Raw genomic sequence first — 23,434 nt, 5'->3', positions numbered from 1 at the left:
TGGCAGGGTCCTGTCCTGCTCTCCTGGGCCCCTGGATCTGGGGGCGTCTGGGGTTCCAGTGAGAAGGAACTACAGAGCAGATGGGGAAATACGTTTGAGGTGTCACTGCCTCAGACCATGACCTCTCCAGTGTGAGTTTGAAACAAGATGGTTTTCATTCAGTAAGCCTAAAAATAGATTATGTTACACTCGTTTACATATTAAATTGAATTTTGTGTTTTCCACTCGAGGGTATGTACCTACTTAATTTCCTCACTGCCTCAGAGAGACTAAGGAAAAGTACTTTGCAGTAAAATTCCCCCGACGCTTGCACATACGGTTATTCTTGCTTTGGCTTTAAAGAAGTCATTTCTTTTCGTAGTGGGTGGCACAGTCTTTTACCTTTGGTTGTAAGAGAGCTATCCCTATTAGGCAATAACCGCCGCCCCCCGCCCCCCACCCTGTGGAGTACTGTCTGCCCTGTCTTTATTGTGGTGGTTCAGATAAGGGTTAAACTAAAAGGGCTGCGATCTTAGTTCAGGTTCCTGCCACTGACTGTGATTAGAAATCAGAACACTTGGCCAAACCTTGTCTGTTTCTTATCAGACTCTTTTCCCCGTTTAACTGGGTGGGTTGCTGATGTATTGAGTAGTAGGAACTAGAAGATATTTTCTGTGAAGACTTGTTTATAATCTGAGCAGTTAGTTTATGGTTGTGCATCAGAACTCTTTGGGCATTTATAAATTAAACAGTTGTCAGCCCCAGCCTGGTTTTTTGTTATGTTTTGTCTTAAGATCTCCAGATGATTTTGTAGGGTGTACCTTGCAGAAACAGTGGCCTTGTATGTGCTTGGCTCCAGTGCAAAGATAGGTAGAATGTGGTGGAATTAAAATCACATGTACAGCTACCTTATCATATATAGAAAACAAAGGCATCAGTGAGGATGTTGACGGCTGACATTCTCAGTGGGGAAGATCCCTCCAGATCAGTGTAGGGAAAGAGGTTTTTAGGGGAGTGACATTGGAGCTGAATTTTGAAAGATAAGGGGAAAAGTGGAGTGTGGGGAGAATGTTATTCCAGGTTAGACATACCAAACTCTAGGAAGACACTTGAGCAGTGCTAAAACCGTAACGTGAGTCAGCACTTACTTGCTTGGCCCATAGACACTTCATATGCAGTCTTTTAATTTGAAGTTTTTTTTCCTTTAGAAGTGTGTAGTTCATGGATTTATAGTCATTTGCTAAAAATCCAATTAATATAGTAATACAGAATGTTACATACTAAAAATAATTAAGTAATATGGATAATTATTTCCCCTTTACTTTCTTTTGCTGTTCTGATCTCCACTTTGCAGATAAAAATGAATATGAATATGAAAACTTAATATGAAAGGAAAACCAAATGCTTCCATTTTTTGATGTACAAATCACATATAAAATTCACTCTTTTTAAAATGTATAATTCTGTGTTTTTAACATATTCACGAAGTTGTGCAGCTATCAACACTATCTAATTACAGAACTTTTTCATCACCTGAAAAAAGAAACCCTGCATCTTCAGCAGTTCTTCTCTCTCCTCACTCCCTCAGCCCCTGGCCACCACTTAGCCACTTTCTGTCTCTATGTGTTCACCTATTCTGGGCATTTTATGTACACGGAATCACATAATATGGCTTTGGTGTCTGAGCATGTTTTCAAGGTTAATCCATATTGTAGTACGTATCAATACTTTATTCCCTTACAGACTTTTTTTTTGGACTGACATTTTTCTAAATAAATACTTTAAAGAAATTAAATGTTGAATGAAGCAAAGCAGTTTTAAATCTGTTGGTTTCCATAAAACTAATCACATTTGAAATCTGTATTGCTCTTGAAAATTTAAGAAATTTCTTTAGCCTTGTGAGTCATTATTATTTTTAAATTGTCAGTGGGCAGTAAATTTTTATTTTAAAGACTGAATTTTGGGAATTCGGTGGTGGTCCAGGGGTTAGGACTCAGCATTTTCACTGCTGAGTGGCTGGAATCCACTGCCTGGATTCAGCCCTTGGTCAGGGAACTAAGATCCTGTAAGCCTAGCAGCGAAGCCAGAAATAAAAAAGATTGGATTTTATCGCTGGATACTGAGAAATTTGAGCCAATTCTGGTAAATAATGAGTAGGAACCAGCATTGACTTTTATTTTTTTCTCAAGGGTTAAGAAACTGTGACCTTGGCCGAGTCAGTTTCTCTGGGCCTCCATTATATCTGATTCCTTTTTTAAAACTTTTCATTGAGAAGAAGCTATGATTATTTAATCTTGGAACTGATTTTCCTTTTTAGGCCTTAAAATTGGCCCTTAAGCAATTCTCAAAAAAAAAGGGGGGGGCACAACTGCTGAGTAGTAACAGTATTCTGAAATTTTATATAGCTTTCCAGTATAATTAATAAGAAGGCCTTTGTCCTGGGTTTCAGGTCTCTCCAATTGCCTACCAAGTCTGCTTAGATGTCTTGAAGACATTTTGAAATCAGTTTTTATCTTACAGTGGAATATATTCATTTTGCTGTCTCCCCTCCCTTGCATCAGTATTTCCAGTGTTTCTTTTCTTTATTAATTACACTAACATTAACTGAGTTGCCTGCCATTTACTTCTCTCCCCACCCCCTTAGACATTCAGTCTGTTACTAAGCCAGTGGATTGAACCTCAGAAATTCCTCTGCTTCTCCTAACCTATTCCTGTTTCTCATCCTTCCAGTTATCTTTGTATGTGGGCTCTTACCCGCTCCTGTACTTTTTTTTTTTTTGCATTAATCAGAGAACACATCTATCTTCACTTACACACACACATGTGCATGCTCTCTCTCACTCTCTTCATTTTCCACCTTGCCACATTATTCTCAAAAACACCCAGTGTGATCGTGGTGAGCTTAGGCTCGAGTTCGTATTCCTTGACTTGGCAGGCAAGGCAAACTTCGTCTTTTCTTCATTGACATTTCCTTCCTTGTCTCCCCTCTCCCATACAACTGCTGATACTGATGGTGTTTACAAGTTAAAATGATATATTTTCTAACTTTTGAATTATGACATGTTGGCAAGAGAACATCCTTCGTATGAAGTGTTACTGCCCAGCATTCTGTGTTGGTTGAGTTTGGGTTGTTTTTTTTTTTTACTCTCTCAGAGAATCTTGACTGTAGTCATCTTGGTTATATTCCTAGCATCAAGTATATCGTGGTTTAGAAACTAGCATACTATTTTCTACATGAAAAGAAAATCAGGCATAAAATTGAAGTCATTTGCTTTATTTTCTAGGATCCTATAAAGGCACTCTAGGAAACAAATGTCCTATTGTTAATTGAGTCATCGCAGTGAAAATTTTTTAACTTTTGACAAATAAAAATTGTAAGTATTTAAATTGTATGAGGTGATGTTTTGATGTATGTATACATTGTGAAATGATTACCACAAGCCAACATCTGTCCTTACCTTTGTTGTTTTTGTGCTGGTGGTCAGAAAGAATACTTATTAGCAAATTTCAAGTATACACTGTGTTAACTATAGTCAGCTGTTGTACAATAGGTTACCAGAAACAGCTGTTGTACATTAGGTTACCAGAACTTATCTTCTGAAAGTTTATATCCTTTGGTCATATATTCTCTTTCCCTCCTCCTCTCAGACTCTGATAACCACCTTTCTAATCTGTTACCAGTTTTACTTTAAACAAATCGTTTTTAAGATTCTGCACATAGGTGACACCATGCCTTTCTGTGTCTGGCTTACCACACTTAGCATTGTATCCCTGGGTTCATCCACATTGTTACAAATGGCAAGATTTCATTCTTTTTTACAACTGGTGAAAAGATAATTTGTTCTCTGTAATCAGACAAATAATTTGGCACTACTTGGGTCAGGGTTTTGAGTGCCTTTTATATGCTTATGTTTTGTTTTATTTTACATTCTTGTTTTGGCTACACCATGCAGCTTGTTTCCAACCAGGGATTGAACCTGTGTCCCCTGCAGTGGAAGCTTGGAGTCTTGAACACCGGACTGCCAGACAAGTTCCCTGTATATGCTTTTTAAAATGCCTGCCCTCGTGGTTCGTGCAGATACACTAGCCTTTTGTTTTCTGCTGCTGAACTGATAACAGCGGGTTAGTTGTAACTGGGCCATAAAGAGGCGGTGGAGAAGCCCAGTGCCACCTCCCGTCGTGGCAGGGCTTGTGCCAGCGGGTCCTTACTGTGTTAGTGTGCAGTGGGACTCGGATAGCCAGGAAGCTAGTCCTCATCAGTGAGCAGCCTTTCACTCCTTAAGCCCCTCAGGTAGGACTTTAAAATGCAGATGTTTAGGTTTACTGTCTTCCGAGGTGGCGAAGTAGTAAAGAATCCACCTACCAACGCTAGAGACGCCAGAGACAAGGGTTTGATCCCTGGGTCAGAAAGCTCCCTTGGAGTAGGAAATGGCAACCTGCTCCAGTATCTTTGCCTGGAAGATCTCATGGACAGATGAGCCTGACGGGCTACAGTCCATGGGGGTCACATGGGTTGGATGTGACTGAGTGACTGAGCACGCGTGTGCATGCACACACACATATAATGAAAGAAGAAAATAGAACTTGCACGTTTCCTCTTTTATAACAATTTTAATATTTTAAGAATGCACACATATACTCCTTTACTGTAAAGTGTTTACTTGATTAGTTCATTTGGATCATCAGGCCAATTAGGGTTATATATTTATGTAAATTATGACCAGTGAATGTTAATATTTTAAACATTAAGAGTATTAGTATGCTGAGTATCAACTATGTTCCTTATACTGATTGTTGATAGGTATCTCTGTGGTTTATGGCAGATTAAAACAAATACTTGAGAGAATTTTTTCTGCTTGGTATATATCTACTTCATTTTGCCGTTAGCTGGCATGTATAGTCAGAATGCTTTAATTAAAATATTTGCTTTTAGTATATAAACACACTAACATTCATTTTTATAAAAAGATCATGTCTGCCCCCCCCCAACACACTTATTTATTTACTTATTTAATTTTGGGGCCTCTCCGCGTGGCATGTGGGATTACTTTCCCGACCAGGGTTGCAACCCACACCCCACAGTAGTGGAGGTGTGGAGTCTCAACCACTGGACTACCAGCAAGTCCCAAAGATTCTGTCTTTTAGAGCCCCAGATACACGTTGCAATCCAAGTCCAAAGATTCACATTATAATTATAAAATTGTAGGTGTTTCACATTATCATATTATTTATTCTGTCATTTATATTATAGAGTTAATCATACAACTTCTGTTGGAAAACAGTTGTCTTGAAAAAAATGTGATTGTGAACTACAGAAATGTTGCCCATTTTGCTCAGTATCAAGAGTCTTATTGTTCTCACATCTACTGAAAATGATTTATAGTGAAAGTGAGAAAGATTGAGACGGGATATTTGTATCCTCTGGCAGGAAAATCACCTTCCTTAATATTGATGTGTGCAGCATGCTTTTTTCTATAGATTATTTTTGATGCCCAAATGTGTGAAGTTGTTACCTCAAAGTATTGCCAAGCTGTGTACAGAATTGCTGGACCCTAAATCTTTCATCAGGGTATTGGAGATTACCTGGCTGGGAAGAAGTTGGTTGTATAGTTGTTGGGAGTTTTACCATGATTGTAAAATTCTGTTTGGGTCATTCACACTTGGGTGTGGCTTACTTTGAGCGTATTATCAGATTGTTTTCTAAAGAGCATCTAGCTGAGGTCCTCTGCCTTGAAAGATGAGGAAGGGTGGGTCTTAGTTCGTACAGGGTTGGTCCTGACTTCTGTGAAACTCACTTTGATACCAGTAAATTGCCTTTGAATCCTGAGTTTGATTATTTTCTACTTATTGGATATGGGCACTGTGGCTTCCACCGGTGTCAAGTGGAGGGGCTCCCAGACACCTGGGGACTGAGGTGCTTGTGTGGGCAGCTCTAGACTTGGCATTTCCTTAACTGGCACAGCTGCCGTCCTGCTTCTTAGCTGTCCTTTGTGTCTTGCTGAGTGTGGAGGGTCAGAGGGGTGGGGTGGTACCAGGCAGTGTGCAGGCTGGGCTCATCCGTTCCTCTGGCAGTTCTGTGAACACCTGTGAGCTGTCACACGTCAGGTTGTTACTTAGGTGACTAAAGGAAGAGAAGAGAACTTCAGGGCACTGCAGACCTATCAGCTCTAGGAAGCACACACTGTGCTAGAGCAGATCAAAGCTATATTTTCTGTTTGTAGCTCTGATACACCTTTTAGTTGGAGAAGGAAATGAAAACCCACTCTAGTGTTCTTGCCTGGAGAATTCCATGGACAGAGGAGCCCGGTGGGCTATAGTCCATGGAGTCACAAGAGTTGGACATGACTTACCTACTAAATCATCATCATCACCACACCTTTTAATTATAAACTCCTTGTCATTCTCCTGAGTCTGGGGTCAGAAACAAAGAAGTTGAGGTTATTAAAATTTAGCCACTGAGAGAAGGACCCCCAGCTGGGATCCAGAACTCTGAAGCGAGTCTAGCCCTCTGATGGGGGTTCCAGGGGGATGCTCTGACAATCAAACTGGTTCTTTCAGCCAGCGTCAGGGATCATGTTCTATTTAATGGCCACACGCAAGAGAATATTCTATTCTAAAAGACTCCTTGCAGAGGCTAACAGCTCCCGCCTCCTTGAAAGGAGGATGGTCCCTCTAGAGCACTGGTTCTGAGTTAATAAAAGAATGTGTGGATGGAGAGACAGGCAGCAGCACAAACAGCCACATTTCTAGAAGTTTCTAAGCAGTGCGCAGGGCGGTGGTAGAGGGAGTAGGAATGAACAGGTGAAGGACCTGGGGTCATGAGATTGTTGGGCTGGCGGAGCCAGTGGCCAGGAAGGTTCTAGTCTGTTCTGCCTCACGGCAGCTTTATGTGATCACGCTGCCCAGGCCTGGAATCGGGCCGCACCAGCCGCCTCTGGACCATGGACCCGCGCAAAGTGAGTGAGCTTCGAGCCGTCGTGAAAATGCGTAAGCAGGACCAGAGCGATCTGCCCACTGAGAAAATGTGCATCCTGGGGGAGTAGGTGGAGAGCATTGGGGGTAAAATACTACCTGCTGCTCATAAAACTAAATCGGAAGAAAATACCAAGGAAGAAAAAACAGATACTAAGAAGGCGGAGGAAAACAAAAAGACAAACCCATCAAGTGAGGAAAGTGATCTAGAAATTGACAGTGAAGGTGATTGAACCAGATGCTGATGCCTCTCAGGAAATGGGAGATGAGAATGTAGAGATAACTGAGGAGATGATGGATCAGGCAAATGATAAAAAAATGGCTGCCATTGATGCCCTAAGTGATGGTGAACTCCAGAAAGCCATTGACTTGTTCACAGATGCCATCGAGCTAAAGCCTCGTTTGGCAGTTTTGTATGCCAAGAGAGCCAGTGTCTTCATCAAATTACAGAAGCCAAATGCTGCCATCTGAGACTGTGACAGCTACTGAAATAAATCCTGATTCAGCTCAGCCATACAAGTAAGTGGCAGGGGAAAGCACACAGACTTCTGGGCCGTTGGGAAGAGGCTGCCCATGATCTTGCCCTTGCTTGTAAGCTGGATTATGATGAAGATGCTAGTGCAGTGCTGAAGGAAGTTCAGCCAAGGGCCCAGAAAATTGCTGAACATCGGAGAAAGTGTGAGTGAAAACGTGAAGAGCCCAGGATCAGAGAAAGGGTAGAAAGGGTTAAGAAGGCTCGGGAAGAACATGGGAGAGCCCAGAGGGAGGAAGAAACCAGATGACAGTCAGGTTCTCAGGATGGGTGTTTTCCAGGTGGCTTTCCTGGGGGAATGCTTGGTAATTTTCCTGGAGAAATGCCTGGAATGGGAGGGGGCATGCCTGGAATGCTGGGAAAGCCTAGGCTCAGTGAAATTCGTAGTGATCCAGAGGTCCTGCATTGCAGGATCCAGAAGTTATGGTGGCCTTCCAGGATGTGACCCAGAAGCCGGCAAATATGTCAAAATATCAGAGCAACCCAAAGGTTAGGAATCTCATCAGTAAATTGTTGGCTAAATTTGGAGATCAAGCATAATGCCCTTCTGACATAAAGCTCTGCTGGAGGAAAAGCAACTTAGATCACCTCATGGATGTTGCAGTGATACAAACCAGTGTACCACTGACCTTCTCATAAAGAAAGCTGGGGTGCTTTGAAGGTAATCCCTTCCCCTTTGCCCCAAATGCAGCTGAAAACATTTTACAGCAGTTTGCCGTTAGGGTATTCATTCAGATAATGTTTTCCGACCAGAAATTAAAAACTTGAAGCAATTTTTAAACCTTAAAAATATTTAAAATTAAAAAGATGTATTAACCCCCTACATTTTTCTTTACTAATCATTTTGATTTTTTCCTCTGAATTGATTAGGCAAGGAAGATACATCAGTATGGAAGATTTATTGTTCCAAGTTTGAGTGAAATAAAGATTTGTTAGTGGGAAGCTAATACAACATTTAAATAGATAAAGTTTGAGTTGGACATACAGTTACTGAGGCATTTTGATTTGTGTTTTTAATTGCTTTGTTGTTATTATTTTAAATGATTTACTTCTGTAACTCTTGGGACCACCAGTATTACAGTAGGACCTGGGGAGGGACTGGAGGCGCTTGGCAGGGCAGTAGCTGTCTTCCTGCATTTTATATCACAGGTCCTCTTGTGCACTTGCATTTAAACCTTACACTGTGGTGAAGGGACGGTTTTTATAATGCTGCAGTAAAACTGGATTACTTAGCTCTGTTCTTGTCTGATATCTAAAATAAATGTTTCATATTTCCACAAAAAAAACCCCAAACTGGTTCTTGGTGTGGAGTAAGCTGCTGTTAGATGAACGTGCGGCTGGGATATTGATTGGGTAGTGCTGACAGGCGCTTCGGGTGGGCTAGAAGCCTGAAGAAGCAAGTCCATCCTTGCAACTTAAGCAACCACCTGTGTACAGAGGTTAACAGTGAGCCCTGGAAGAGCAGAAATATGGTTTGCAAAGTTCCACCTCCAGAGTCATAAGTACAGAATTTATTTCAGTTGAAAGATATTTAATCTGGCACAGATAAAAATTTCCCAGTGTAGAGGTTTTAAAGACAGAAACTGTCTGACTTTCTGGTCCGGCCCTTGATAGAGAAGAGCAGGAATCCCCTGAGATGTGGCGATATTTGGCTTGACTTGAGTCCTACAGAGTTAGGAATTTATTCAGGTTTTTAAAATGTGTGTGTATTTCTTTTGATTGTCGTTTTTTTTGAAAGCATTATGTACTCTTTGTTCCATATCGTTAAATCCCCCACTTTGTTTAGTCAGCCCTCAAATCTCAGGAAAGACAGAACTGCATGCCTTCAAGTGGGGATTAGAGAGAGAGTATGCCAAGGGAGACAAGGTCGCCTGTCCTTGATGGCCCTACATCAGCCTTAAAGACACTGCTTCGTACACTACCAGAGCAAATTAAGAGACATGTTGATTCACCCAACGTGAATGCAGAGGTGTGAAGCTCTGCTGGATGCTGAGGATTCCAGACTCTTAACTGTGATGTATGAAAAGAGCTCTTGACTATAGAGTGGCCTTTTGGTCTGTGTTCTGCCACTTGATAGGTTTCTGTGCACATTTCTGAGGATTACATGAAACTGTATAGTATGTGAACATCCAGGTCAATTTTAAGGATCAATCAGTTGTCAATTCCTGCACCTTAGAGTTCTAACTAAATGCATCTAGCTATCTAGTTCTTTAGGCTCTGAAAGTTCAATGTCCTGCCCAAAGTTTGGCCATTTATTAGTAGTTTAAGGTCTTGAGGTTTCCTTTTGTGTATGTGGTTCTGGCATTGTACGTGCTATAACCCAGACAAGGTCTTTTAGTTGTAAGCATTTTGCATGTTTAGTGATTTTTATTGAGTTAGGAGTTTAGCAGCAAATGGTGTGCCCCACCTTGTTGGCTCTTGGTTTTTCCCCTCTTTTCTCATTTCTCTTGCACTGCTCCGCTGCTTAGATTCTCTCGTGTCTGGTCAAATTGTGTTGCTCCTGCCCCCAAATCCTAGCAATTACTCACTCAGGCTTAGAATAAAGAACCCTGTTTCCCTAAATTAAGACCCGTTTCCTTCCCTCAGTAAGCTCATGGCACATACTATACTTTTTTCTTTTAAATCAACTTTAAATTTACATACAATTGCATGCACTCATCTTAAGTGTGCAGCTTGAGTTTTGACAAATGTGTACAGCTATGAAACCGCCGTCTAAGTTAAGATTTGGAACATTCCATCACCCCAGCAGAACACTTAATTGAAAGATCATACTGTTCTGAAGTAAGTTTTCAGTTTATATGGAAGGAATATTTTTCTGCACTGTTAGATTTACGGCATCCTTTTCCCCATAGACTTTGCTGTGAGTTAATCTTTGTCTGTTCTGAATTTTAATTAAAGATTGTCTTGATGAGACATTATTACTTTGAAAATAGGGTTATTCAAAATGCACATTCAGTTTCTTTAGGTGATTTTATTTAGTTTTCTTGTTTTTTGTTTTTGATAAGTAGTACTTGCACGTTACAAAATTCAACAAAGGGGTACTCCTTGAAAAGTGTCCACAACCTCTGTGTCCCAGTCAGCAAATTCCTTTTCTCAAAGAAGCCGTTGTTTACTTGGACAGTTTAAATCAGTTATTTTATGATTTTGTAACATTTTTTTGGTTCAGATATATTTCTACATAATATATTAGCTCACGTTGCCAGCAGGCCCTCAGTCCAGCATTTATATTCTTTAAATGTTTGATCACATTGTTTTAGAGACTCAGGCTTCCTGGATGAAGTGGGTGAATTTGACCCAGTATTACTGTACACAGGTGTTCTATCAAATAATACTTTGGCCTTAGTGTGTAAATTTGTGCCTCTTTCAGCTCAGTTCAGTTCAGTTCAGTCACTCAGTCGTGTCCGACTCTTTGCGACCCCATGAATCGCAGCACGCCAGGCCTCCCTGTCCATCACCAACTCCCAGAGTTCACTCAGACTCGTGTCCATCGAGTCAGTGATGCCATCCAGCCATCTCATCCTCGGTTGTCCCCTTCTCCTCCTGTCCCCAATCCCTCCCAGCATCAAAGTCTTTTCCAATGAGTCAACTCTTCGCATGAGGTGGCCAAAGTACTGGAGTTTCAGCTTTAGCGTCATTCCTTCCAAAGAAATCCCAGAGTTGATCTCCTTCAGAATGGACTGGTTGGATCTCCTTGCAGTCTAGTTGTATTAAAATCTGAGTTGTTGTGGTCATTTCTCCTCTGGCTAAATAGCACAGGACAAAATAAAATCTGAAATCACAGAAGAATGAAAAAAATTACATGTACTGAGTTATACTCCAGTTGGATCTCTTAAGATTATTTAACTTACAACCGAATTGATAATCTGTGAAATATTGAAATCTTTAACTTCATGTTAATTTGGTTTCTTGAGCAATTTTATTTCAAATTCGGCCAAAAATCTTGAGGTAGAGGATGGAATCTTTAATATGTCAGCCAGTTAGTATTGAGCAAATTATCATTATTAAAGTTGAGGAACATAACTATTGGAGCCTCATGGTTGCTAAAGGGACAAGAGAAACTAAAGCCTGCTTCCTCCGGTGCTTAGTATTTGGTCCTTTTAAGTGCACAACCTGTACAGAGGGTATCAAGGCAGGACTTCTTAGCAGAAGTTTGAAGATAGTGTGTGAAGATTGGGTTTGAAGTTTTAAACAGTCTCCTTTCTGCGTACTCCAGCTGTGTACAGCCACTGTCTGGCTCGTTAAAGCCTTGAGCCTACCATTTTTGAAAGTTCGATCTGTTCATTCATTTGGAATGTGAGACACTGTGGTGCTCAGCCTTGGGACTGTAAACTTTAGTGCGTTCCTGCTCAGTCGCTTCAGTCATGTTCGACTTTTTGTGACCCTATGGACCGTAGCCCACCAGGCCTCTCTGTCCAAGGGATTCTCCAGGCAAGAATACTGGAGTGGGTTGCCATGCCTTCCTCCAGGGAATCTTACCAAGGTGCGGGTTGAACCTGCGTCTCCTATGTCTCCTGCATTGGCAGGCAGGTTCTTTACCGCTGGCTTCACCTGGGAAGCCTATAAGCCTTAGACCTGGGCCTTGATCTGTAGGAGCTGGTGTGGCTTGGAGACTGACAGTGGGGTGGCAGAGTGTGTCATGGACGCCCTTCTGGAGGAGGCGCACCCCTGCTTTGCAGCAATATTAAGTAGCATTTAGTCAGTTGCTTACCTGTTACGTGACAATTGACTTTCAAAATGGTAGGAATGCTGCTTTGTGGGCAGAATAATGTCTTATGGCTTAGATCTACTTCCTAATTCTCAGGAGCTAAAGGATTTTGTCTATGTGGAGACGTGTGGTAGGCGTATAGAGTCTGGGGCCAGGCTCTCTGCACTTGATCTGTAGCCCTGCCAGATACTAGCTTGGACATCCTCACTTGACCTCTGCTTCTTTATCTGCTTAAATATACTAATCCTGGTCTAGGGTGGTGGGGAGGGTTAGAGTGCAGAAAACAGCCTAATGTAATTCTGAGCCTTATTTAATATTGCAGATTACTGTTTTCTGATTTTGCAAAGATACTGCCTCTCTGTAAGTCTAAAAAGAATGAACATCTTTTGTGTGGGAAAGCTATGATTGTCATTTCATGTTCAACAAAATAAATGATATTAAACATAGCTTTCTGAAGTGGGGCATAGATTTTTAAAGTAGAGCAAATCTTCATTTGTCAACAGTTGGTAGGAAAATGGGATGTTTGGGATAATCATATATTTTGATTTTATTAGCATTATATCTATTATATATATATATAGGGAGAGAGAGAGAGAAGAAGAAGAGTTAATTTTGCTTGTGTTAGACAGTGCTAAACTATTTTTACAAATGCTAAACTGAAGTTTTATTCTGTAACCCAAAGTGTTTAGGATCTTGTGCTGCGTAACTTCACGGGGTGCCACTCCTGCCAGCTGAGCGGCACGTTCTTGGAGTTGTGTAGTGTGGCACAACTTGTTAAAGGATGCTTATTCGGGGGAGGCAGAATTCTTAATATTCTGATTGTTTCCTCATTTATCACACACTGCATGCGCAGTGTGAAAAAAACTTCATTTTCCCTTTCTGGTGGTTTGGATTTCAGACAAAACTGTGCCAGTGAGACAGTTGGATTGAGAGGGCAAACCTGGAGCAACTGCAGCTTGTTTTTGTTTGCCTCGCTGAAAATTTCAGCTGCTCTCCCTCCATCTGTCATCTTGTCTGTTAATATCAACAGAGGCCTTTCCTATTAGTGGAGTCCTCAAGCTTTTAGCACCTGAATTTTCCTGGGATTGCCATGTTTGAAACTCGAAGTAGCTAGTAATCAAGGAAAAGAATTGAACAGATGATGTATAGTAGCTGTAGAGGTGTAGCTGCTAGCTGGTAGGCCAGCCAGGAGAAGTGCCTGTTTGTGTCATTTGGTTTGCAGAGAATATTTATTATCTATAAAGCAACCAGGAAAGCACCATGCAGTGACATAATAAATGAAAATGTGTAAACGTATTTAACCGTTTCTAAGGACTTTTGTCTTTATCAGAACAAATATGTGCTGGAATGTTAACCAGGTTTTGGTTATTAGGAGTATGGCAATTTTAAGATTTCTTTCTTTTTTTTCTTTTAATGAGCAGGTGAAATAATCTTGGGGGGAAAGCAGATACCATGAGCAACAAATTTCTTCCTTATTTAGATATTTAAGCATTGGCATAGATGCTGGGCATATAATACTATATGCATAATATCCCTTTTCTCAACAGTAAAGATGAAATGATGAAATATTGAGTATTGAACAGTGATTACAAGGTTAAAGAATATTACAGAAGGGGACTTTCCAGTAGAAGGAAGCATACAGCAGTAAGATTTAACCCATCTCAATAATAAAATGTTCAGCCAAGTTTAGTGCTAGAGAGAACCTTTGAAATGTCTAAGGGACCATGTTTTAGTAGGTGGAGGAGGTAAATGAATTTGTACGGTTTTATACAATTAGAACTGGAATTAAATTCAGATTCTTAGCTCTAAAGTTTTTTCCCTAGTAGGCACACTAGGCTGCCTAGTTGAAGTTAGCTGTCTAATGTGAAGTTAACTCCCTCTTTAAAGGCCCTTAAACTTGGTAGAAGTTCTTTGATCAAGAGATTAGCCAGCTTCATTGCTCTCCTCCTCTGACCCTGCTTAATTTGCAGAGATAGCTGCTTCTTAACCTCTTCATCCCCCCCAGGCCATTAGCTCTTAACCTCCACTTTCTTTTCTAATTTAGACTTTATTTTTAGCAAGCAGTGAAAGCCAGCTTTGGCTGTTTTAATCCGCAGTAGTATTTACTGGGTTATGATATATCTAACACAGTCTTCAGGACCGCCAGAGGGAGAGGCAGCTAGGAACACGGCTGGGACTCAACGTCACCAACTTCACCGCGGACACTGTATGCATCGCACACTGCACTGTGATTGCTGATGCTCCCCTTGGCTGTCTATGGGTAACTCCTGCTGTTCATTCCAGAAGGCATCCTTATTTCGTATCTTTAGTTTCTGAAGCACAGGTTTTGAATGAGCCTAGGTCTCACATGCTGGATTGCAGGAGAGTTAGGAAATAAGACTAAAGCTTCTGTTGAGGCAGGTGAGGATCTGTGAAGGTTGGGGAGTGTAATCTCCAAATACATGGGTGTTCTAGCTGTTGGGTAAAGGAATGAAGAAGGTCTGCTGTGAGTCTCCATTTGCCTTATGGGCAGGCAGGCCTATGTGTGACCACAGATAAGTTTTTTTTTTTTTCCCCCTAAAACAGTTACTTCAGATTTTTGCATTCTTCTCAAGCTCTCAATCTGAACATTGCACTAAGGAGGAGGAGGGGAAGGTGTGAACAAATGGGGAATTTTTATCATTGCTTAATAGTGGACCTATTTATAGATACATGGCTAAGTTTACACATAACAGGCCTTAAAATGAATTTCCAACTTCAAACAGTGAGTTAAAGCTTGAAGTAAGAAACCCATAGTCTAGATCATTTTTAACTTAGCTGAAATTTTTAAAATGTTACAAGTTCACTGGTTTTTGCTGGTGTACCATCACTCATAATTAGTGTTCACCATACAGGGACAGGCATTCAAAAATTTCCCCTGTTCCTGTTCAGGATGAATTCAGAAGACACCCTTACACGCCCCTCACAGAATCTTAAATATGCGAGCTTTCTTTTTTGTTTGCATAAGTTTATTAACGGTGCCTTAAGTACCTTGGTACAATGGCAATCCCAGTGATGAATTTTTACTGTTTTTCAGTCCTCCCTTCATTCAGAGTTCTAAGATACCATTCCGAAGACAGAATTCATTAAGACAGTTACGTTATTCAAATCATTAAAGGCTTATTTTCATTTTTTGTACTATAGTCAGTTCAGGCCATGAAGTTTTACGGCATCCATCAAACAAGAAATCAGGAGAAATGGAGAAATAGCTTCTGTGAGTCTACTCATGTCTAATTACAGTGCTGGGTATTCAAAGGACATTTTTACCACCAAGAATTTCATGAGTGTTATATGAAGGAGTAGTTGATACTGTCTTTAATTGTGATGTCAATATTTACAAATCTTATGGAAAAAAATGAAGGAAAAAAAAGATGGAGATGTAAAGTTGCCAGAAAACATGTAAAGTGTCTTTAGAAATAGCCGAGAAAAAATATGCCCTGATGTAGTCCTGTTGTCCATACAGTGTCTCTAACTCAAACCTTTACCTGCTTCAAGACCTTGACATTCTCACTCTAAAATGCATCTTTAAAAGACTGACTTCTATGTATATTTTATGAAATTTTAAGTCAAGAACAGTGTATGCTTTACACTCATGTTGAAATAAATTCCTGGGGTGGGAGGGGGCAACGGACTCTCTTACTCAGAGTTAGTTAATACAGTAATACTATGAGCAAAATAAGGAATTAATACATTTGTTAGTAAGTTTGTATTTCAGAGTCACAAGAACATTTCAGAGCACAATGATCTGTGCAATATGAGAGAGAAAATGGCTTACCATAGAACAGATAGTTTGAGGTCAAAATTATGTATGCCTCTCCCTCTCCAAGGGGTCTTCCCAACCCAGGGATCAAACCCAGTCTCCCACACTGCAGGCGGATTCTTTACCAGCTGAGTCACCAGGGAAGCCCGAGAATACTGGAGTGGGTAGCCTATCTCTTCTCCAGCGGATCTTCCCAACCTAGGAATTGAACCGGGGTCTCCTGTCTTGTAGGCGGATTCTTTACCAACTGAGCTATCAGGGAAGCCAGAATTATATATGCCAATTTTTAAATCAAATATTGCATATTTTTCCTGCCTTATTTGTTTTAATAAGACTATATACTTTTTCAGTTGACAGTCCCAAAAGGAAAATAAAGGTGACATGGTTTAATTTTCCTTTTCCATGAAGCACTGCTACATGACCATGAAACCTTTCCTTAACTTCTGTGCTATTTTATCATCATGGCAAACATTTGAGATTTACTGTTGTTATACTGTAATGGTTACTCTTTTCCTTTTTAAATTTTATTTTGGCTGTTCCAGGTCTTAGTTGCAGAGAGGGAAATCTTTGTTGCTGTGTGCATGATCAAACAGAGATCTGGTCTGAGCAGAGATCTCAGATCTGCATGATGTGAGCAAAGATTGAACCCCAGGACCCCCACTTTGGGAGCTCAGAGTCTTTTAGCCACTGGACCACCAGGGAAGTCCCTGTAAGTGGTCACTCTTAGTTCATCATTTTCCTCATGTGTGGAATGGGTCTGAGGATTAAATGAGTTAATGATACATTTCAAACATCAGTATTTGACCTAGTTTGTTTTATTACTTAGACTTTTATATGCTCTGTGAATCAGGGACTTTGCTTGATAATTGAGTAGAGTCCCTGACCTTATGGAGTTCACTGACTAGTGATGGGGGAGTATAAGAAACAGACTGCAGCGTGTCCTCATGCATTTAGTGGGGCAGAAGAGCTGGGGGACAACAGACAAGGAAATCAAGGAATTCAGCCTAACACTTTTCTTTGTTGGATGCACAGTTTGTTAGTAAGAATTTTCAGATTTTTGTCCACTGTCAGTGATTGAAATAAATCGTACATGCCATTCCTGGGGTGGAAGTTACTAACACAGCAGGTATGGTAATCCTTCTCATCAGCTCTGTGTGGAACCTGAGTGTGCCTGCTTTTATTCCTGGGAGAAACCTGTGTTTAGCACCTAAAACTACCATTTGCTAGCTGGAATGCCCATCTTCAAATAGTGTAGGGTCCAACAAGTTAACCAAATGATTGTGCTAGTTACAATAAGAGGAGTGGAGATAATTAATGCACAGGAAACTGGGAGTACAGGGGAGATGCTTCCAGACTAATTCCGACCTGAGGAATAAGTTGATTAGATATACTTAGCCTTTGAAAAGTCCTTCTTTGGCTCCTAAGTCTCCATTCCTTTTCACTGAACTTAACACCAACGTCTCGATCTGGTCTTGGGTAGAGGAGAAAAATTAAAACAGATTTCTTGTGCAACTCATCCCATCCTGTCTCTTGGGTATTACTCCAAGTAGAATAGGTATTACTTTCCTAACACTTACTTAGCAGTCTGATGGGAAATAAAGTTTTTCAACAAAGTGTGATACCTTGGTCTAAGATCTAAGATTTAGTCCTTAGTATCCAGAGCGTTTGAAACAGTAACCTCCATTTTTCCTTTTCTGAATATATCACCTAAAAGTAAGTATGTGGGAGTAGAAAAAGGGAGAAAAGGAGGAAGAGGAGGGTGTGCCTTGAGAATCATCATTCTCATCTAAGTTTAGAATAAGCCATTTTTAAAAAACGATGAGTTAGGATAACATCATTAATTTTTATGATCATCAGATTTTTCATTTACCAAGGAAAAGGAATTGAAAGTAGATTATGTCTTATACCCACTAGGGGGTAGTGTGAGCCATAAAAATTAAAATTATTTCTCACTGATTAACCTGTTTCATCATGAATTTGCCTTGTTTGAATCAATTTTTCTCCATGCAGTGTTTTTTAATTGCTATAAGTCATCATTGTCAAATGCAGTCTTATGACTATAACAGACAGTAACACACATTCCTGTCTCTAGTGATTCAGATGTTGTGACTTTACTCTTTTTTGTGTTTTTTTTTTGTTGTTGTTGTCTGTACCCTCTGGCTTGTGGGATCCTAGTTCCCTGACCAGGGATTGAACCTCTGCCTTTTGGAGTAAAAGCACCAGTGTTAACCACTGTAGCACCAAGGAATTACCCTGACATTACTTGTTTGTGAAGAATTTTCTGAGGGGAAAATAGGGCTTCCCTAGTGGCTTAGACGCTAAAGAATCCACCTGCAATGTGGGAGACCTGGGTTTGATCCCTGGGTTGGGAAGATCCCCTGGAGGAGGGCATGGGAACCCACTCCAGTATTCTTGCCTAGAGAATTGCCATGGACAGAGGATCCTGGTGGGCTGCAGTCCATGAGGTCACAAAGAGTCGGACATGACTGATGACTGAGCACACACAGGGATACTTTAAAGTTTCTCTACCAAATTTTACTCACTATAGGAAGTAAAGTAAGTTATTCTTAATGACCTGTAAGTAAAATTATTATATAGCAGGATTGTCTTCTGTTTCACTGTCCTGTATGGTAGCTACTAGCTTCATGCGCAGATTGTAGCTGAAAGGTGGCTAGTTCAAATTGATGTGTGCTCTTAAGTATAAACCACACACTGGATTTTGAAGACTAAGTATGAAAAAAGATTGTAAACTATGTCAGTAAGTTTTACATTGGTTATATGTTGAAATGCTAGTTTGACTATATTGGGTGAAATAAAACATTAAAATTAATTTTTTCTTTTTCTTTTTACCACATTACTCTTTAATGTGGCTACTAGAAAATTTTAAATTACACATGTGGCTCATATTGTAGTTCTTGTCAACAGCACTGCTGTGGAGAAAAGCTTTCACTGACCCATTTTTATCATGATGTACCTCTACCTGGCATGATTTGTAAGGAAGGAATACAATGAGGAAGTTGAGCACAACTTTGGTTTTGTTCCTAAGGCAGCTAGAATGCATATGTTCACTTCTATAATGAGACGTATGTGTTTCTAAAATTTATTGTGTTAATAAGGAAAATCACATGGTAAAAATCGTAGGGCTCATGGATAAAATGTTAGGGGCATAATACTCAAAAAACATTGGTTATGTTTTTTAAATGCCCACTTAAATGTCAAGGGTGAACTTGCAGATGCCTTCAAGTAATTTACAGTTGTGTTTATAATGAAAAATTGATCTTTGCTTTATTGATACTCTCCCCAAAGAATTCCCTATTAATATTTTAGAGTCATTTAAAGATATAGTGACAGGTTGCAGTAGACATAGTAGGCATCATTGAGGCATTTCTCATTTTATGACTTACGATAAATTGATGAGTTATTTAGTATACTTAGATCTTAGATGAGTTAAAAGATTCACAATTGCAGTTTTGTGTTTCAGAGAATATTCTAAATGGGGAAAAATCTAATTGCTGTAGGTATAACATGTTGGGGGTTTAGTTGTGAAGTGTGTTAGTCTCTCAGTTGTGTCGGACTCTTTGCAACCTGTGGACTATAGCCCGCCAGGCTCTTCTGTCCACTGGGTTCTCCAGGCAAGAATACTGGAGTGGGTTGCCATTCCCTTCTCCAGGGGATCTTCCCAACCCAGGGATTGAACCCCGGATCTCCTGCATTGCAGGCAGATTTTTTACCGTCTGAGCCATTAGGAGGTGTATATATGAATAGTTAATAAATGGGGCAACTTTTCACACACGCGAATTACCACTCTTTCTAAAAATACTGTTATCTAAAATTTTACTGTACATAATTCATTACCGTAGAACGTGTGAGACCTTATACTATTTCATAGTGAAGTGAAAGTTGCTCAGTCGTGTCCAACTCTGCAACCCCATGGACTGTAGCCTGCCAGGCTCCTCTGTCCATGGAATTCTCCAGGCCAGAATACTGGAGTGGGTAGCTATTACCTTCTCCAGGGAATCTTCCCAATCCAGGGATCGAACCCAGGTCTCTTGCATTGCAGGCAGATTCTTTACCAGCTGAGCCACCAGGGAAGTGTACGCACATTATTACTGAATCTGAAAACAGGAGAAGTCCTAATTAATGGAGTTTAGTGTTATTATTTACAGTGGTGTCATTCTGGGATTAGCTCTTTGAGTCCCAATAGAGCTATTGATAATCAGATCAATTTGATGTTATTTAATTCCTTTGAAAGTATTTGTAGCATGAACTGCTGTATGCCTTCGGTAAAATATTTTCCTTGAGACCTAATCTTGTTACCACTTAAATTCATATTCTGCTTTTATGTACTTCCCTTTCTATTTTTTAGTAACCAGTTTTCTAAACATAGTCTACATTATTTTCTATTTTGCGTGGCTTTTCTAAGCATAGTCTACATTACTTCCTATGTTGCATGGTCTAACTTGAGTTATACTTGAGATTCAGTCCCAGGATTGCTTTTGAACAGATAGGATCACAAAATGCAACTAAAAGTTACTCGGTTTTCTTTAAAAATGAATACTGTTATTTAATAAATCTTGAGACTTGTTTCTTTGCTCTGTTCTTACCCTGTATTATTTTTGAGCTGGTTATGTGTAGACTGGCCTTCTTATGTGACTTCATTTGTCAAGTCATTTTACAGTGTTATCTCACAGCAGTTCTACATGAGAGGTAATGGTAACCATATAGCTAGCTGAGGAAGCTGAAGCTCAGAGCAGTGTGAATTTCTGCAGGAATGTAGTTAAGTGAGGCAGTAATAATTCGAACCTGTTGTTTCTAAGACTTGAATACTTCGCTGTCTTTCTGCCAAAGGATAGTATAAAACTAGGATGTGTCTCAAGTTAACTGTGTGTGAGTAGTAGCAGGAGGATTTTAGTTCCTACCCAGTTTTTGCCCTTTTAAGGAAAAAAAATCGACAATTTCTGTTGGGGGGGAGAGTTGTTCCATTTGGTTTGGGTTTTATTCTTTTTTTCCTCCTATAATTTATGCTGTGGGTTTGGGAAATCAGTGCTGTGTAGTCAAATAATTATGCATGGGTATTCATTATATCAAAATCTATCAGAACTTGAGAGCACATTAAAAACTATTTCAAAAAGTTTTGCATAGCCAAGAGCTTATTCTAGAATGTGTTCCGATTAAATCTGATACATGATCAGGTCACATGATACATTTAATATGTATGTTCTTAAGAAAGAGTGTCTGATTTTGAGGGTGAACTGAAGATGAGGAAGTGAAGCTCCATCTGCCTGTGATAATTGTACTGAGTGATTTTGAACCTATTTTCAGATGTGATCTTGGAGGCTTTTCTGGCAGCTTTTTATAGCTTTGAATAGAGCTGCTACTATTTTGTATAACCAGGGAGTGGTGTTTTGGGACTCTTGGACCCCAGCTTTTTTCCCCCAGCCTCTCTCTTCTAAAAATATGAGGAATTGGGATAAAACAAAAGGAAGATGGAGGTGAGGAGTCAAAATTCAAGAAATTTTACCATCCACTTTTCTCATTCCTTTACGCCTAATATTCATCCTAATAGCTTTACTTTTTCTCCTAAAAGTGAAGACCAGACTCCTGTTCTAGTTACATTTTGGAAGACTTCCTAAGATGGGAGGCTTCTTTATTGCCTTTTGAGATTTTTAATGCTCTAAAAATGTTTGACTTTGTTTGAATCTAAAGAATATTTTGCTGAAAGTAGTTTATAGCATTTCAGTTTTTCATTTGCCCTGGCATTGGAATGCTTAAAATCAAGCAGGCTAGTCTTGAAGCATTACTCTAAATGGCTGTGAGTTTTGGAAAAGAATTTGATTTTATACCTGCATCTTATGACTATTTCAGTATATAACTGTACTAACAGAGAAATCTTTTCTAGTATAGGCATTACAGGCTGTAGAATGAAGTAGCGTAAGGTGTGGAATTTTTCTTAAGTGAAAGCAGTATAGTATTCTCATTCATTGTTTTTCATATCTAGAAGCTTAAATACTGCAGTGTTGTAAGCCTTTTTGACTACACGTACATATTCAAAATGTTGAAAATGTATTGTGCACTCAGTTGCTCAGTCGTGTCTGACTTTCTGCAACCCTGTGGATTGTAGCTGGCCAGGCTCTTATGTCCATGCGATTCTGCAGGCAAGGCTACTGAAGCCATTCCCTTCTCCAGGGGATCTTCCCAACCCAGGGACTGAACTCTGCGTCTCCTCCATTGGCAGGTAGATTCTTTACCACTGAACAACCAGGAAAGCGCTGAAAATGTACTGCTAATGCATAATTGACTGGAGATACATCAGTACATTTTTAGAGGGTGATACAATTAACATTACCATGGGAAGTTGTTAGAGCTTAAACTTGATCAAGAGTTCATTATACAACTTCTGGTTGTTGTTATCATTCACATTTTGTTCTGTTAGGTTTTTGTTCCAACCTTGTGTATATATTATAAACATAAAATTTTCAAAAATGATGCATCACAAAATTTTGAGTAAAGAGTTTTCTAGTGAATTTTATGTAGATGGTTCTCTTGTCAGCCTAGCGACATGTATGCTAATGTCTCAGAAGATGATTGGTCTTCAGAATATAGTTCTGATTAAGATGATACGAATATTAGACAAACAAAAAGAAAACCTTAGTGATTGATTCTGATACAGAAAGTGAAAATGAAACTCACATCGCTGGAGTGAGCGCTTTTGCTTATATAGAAGAGTGGACTGAAGGAATTTCATGAAAACTATAAGACTTTTCAGCTGTGTCAGTTGTAACTATTGAATGTAATAACCTGCATACTGTTGGTGAAATTATTAATTTTTGGTCAGCCAAGAGAAAAATCGCCAGTCACGGGCATTAGTTTCTGCAAAAATCCCCTGGTCGATAATGAGCTAATATATAAAACTATACATACTATTTGTCAGTTTGTGTATTGAATATTAACATTTTTCTGACTAAATATTTATAAATATAGATTATTTCTCCTTGTACCTCAATGGATTCTTTTTCTTGTGTGCATCCTGCTTTGAATAAAAACTGCTTTAATGTTAAAGATGAAATTTCTGATGGTTTATTCCTTGTTCTTTGTATCATTAAATAGATTCATAATTCAGCAAGTGTTGCAGAACATCTATAGTACTGCGCACTGTTCCAAAGCTGAGGATTCAGCAGTAAATGCAACAAACACAAATCCCCCCCTTCCGAACAAAATAAGAGAGATATAGTACGTTTAGAGCCCTAGAGATAAACTGTGTAGGGGGTGAGAAGGAGCAGGGCTAGAGGGAGAGTGTGGGGTAGGGTGGAAAGGTGTTTGCAGATTCACTTATGGAGGCTTCACTGAGAAAGCACATCTGAATGGAGATCTTGGGATCTGAGGGAGTGAACTTCAATCTTTCCCAGTGACAGGGTCTTTTACAGTGAGTCAGTTCTACCCATCAGGTGGCTAAAGTATTGGAGTTTCA

At 39.8% G+C, this 23,434-nt stretch overlaps 1 protein-coding gene and 1 pseudogene across 1 annotated transcript in view; both read left to right on the top strand.

Annotated features, from left to right (window-relative positions):
• UBE2N (ubiquitin conjugating enzyme E2 N) overlaps positions 1–23,434 on the top strand; it is a 42,133-nt gene that overhangs the window by 8,885 nt on the left and 9,814 nt on the right. The gene's annotated exons all lie outside the window — the stretch shown is intronic.
• LOC102178041 lies at positions 6,428–8,359 on the top strand (annotated as a pseudogene).

This window comes from Capra hircus, chromosome 5 (genome assembly GCF_001704415.2).
Source record: "Capra hircus breed San Clemente chromosome 5, ASM170441v1, whole genome shotgun sequence".
Lineage (NCBI taxonomy): Eukaryota > Metazoa > Chordata > Mammalia > Artiodactyla > Bovidae > Capra > Capra hircus.
Note: the sequence above shows the minus strand (reverse complement) of the source record. Positions and strands in the feature narration are given on the sequence as shown.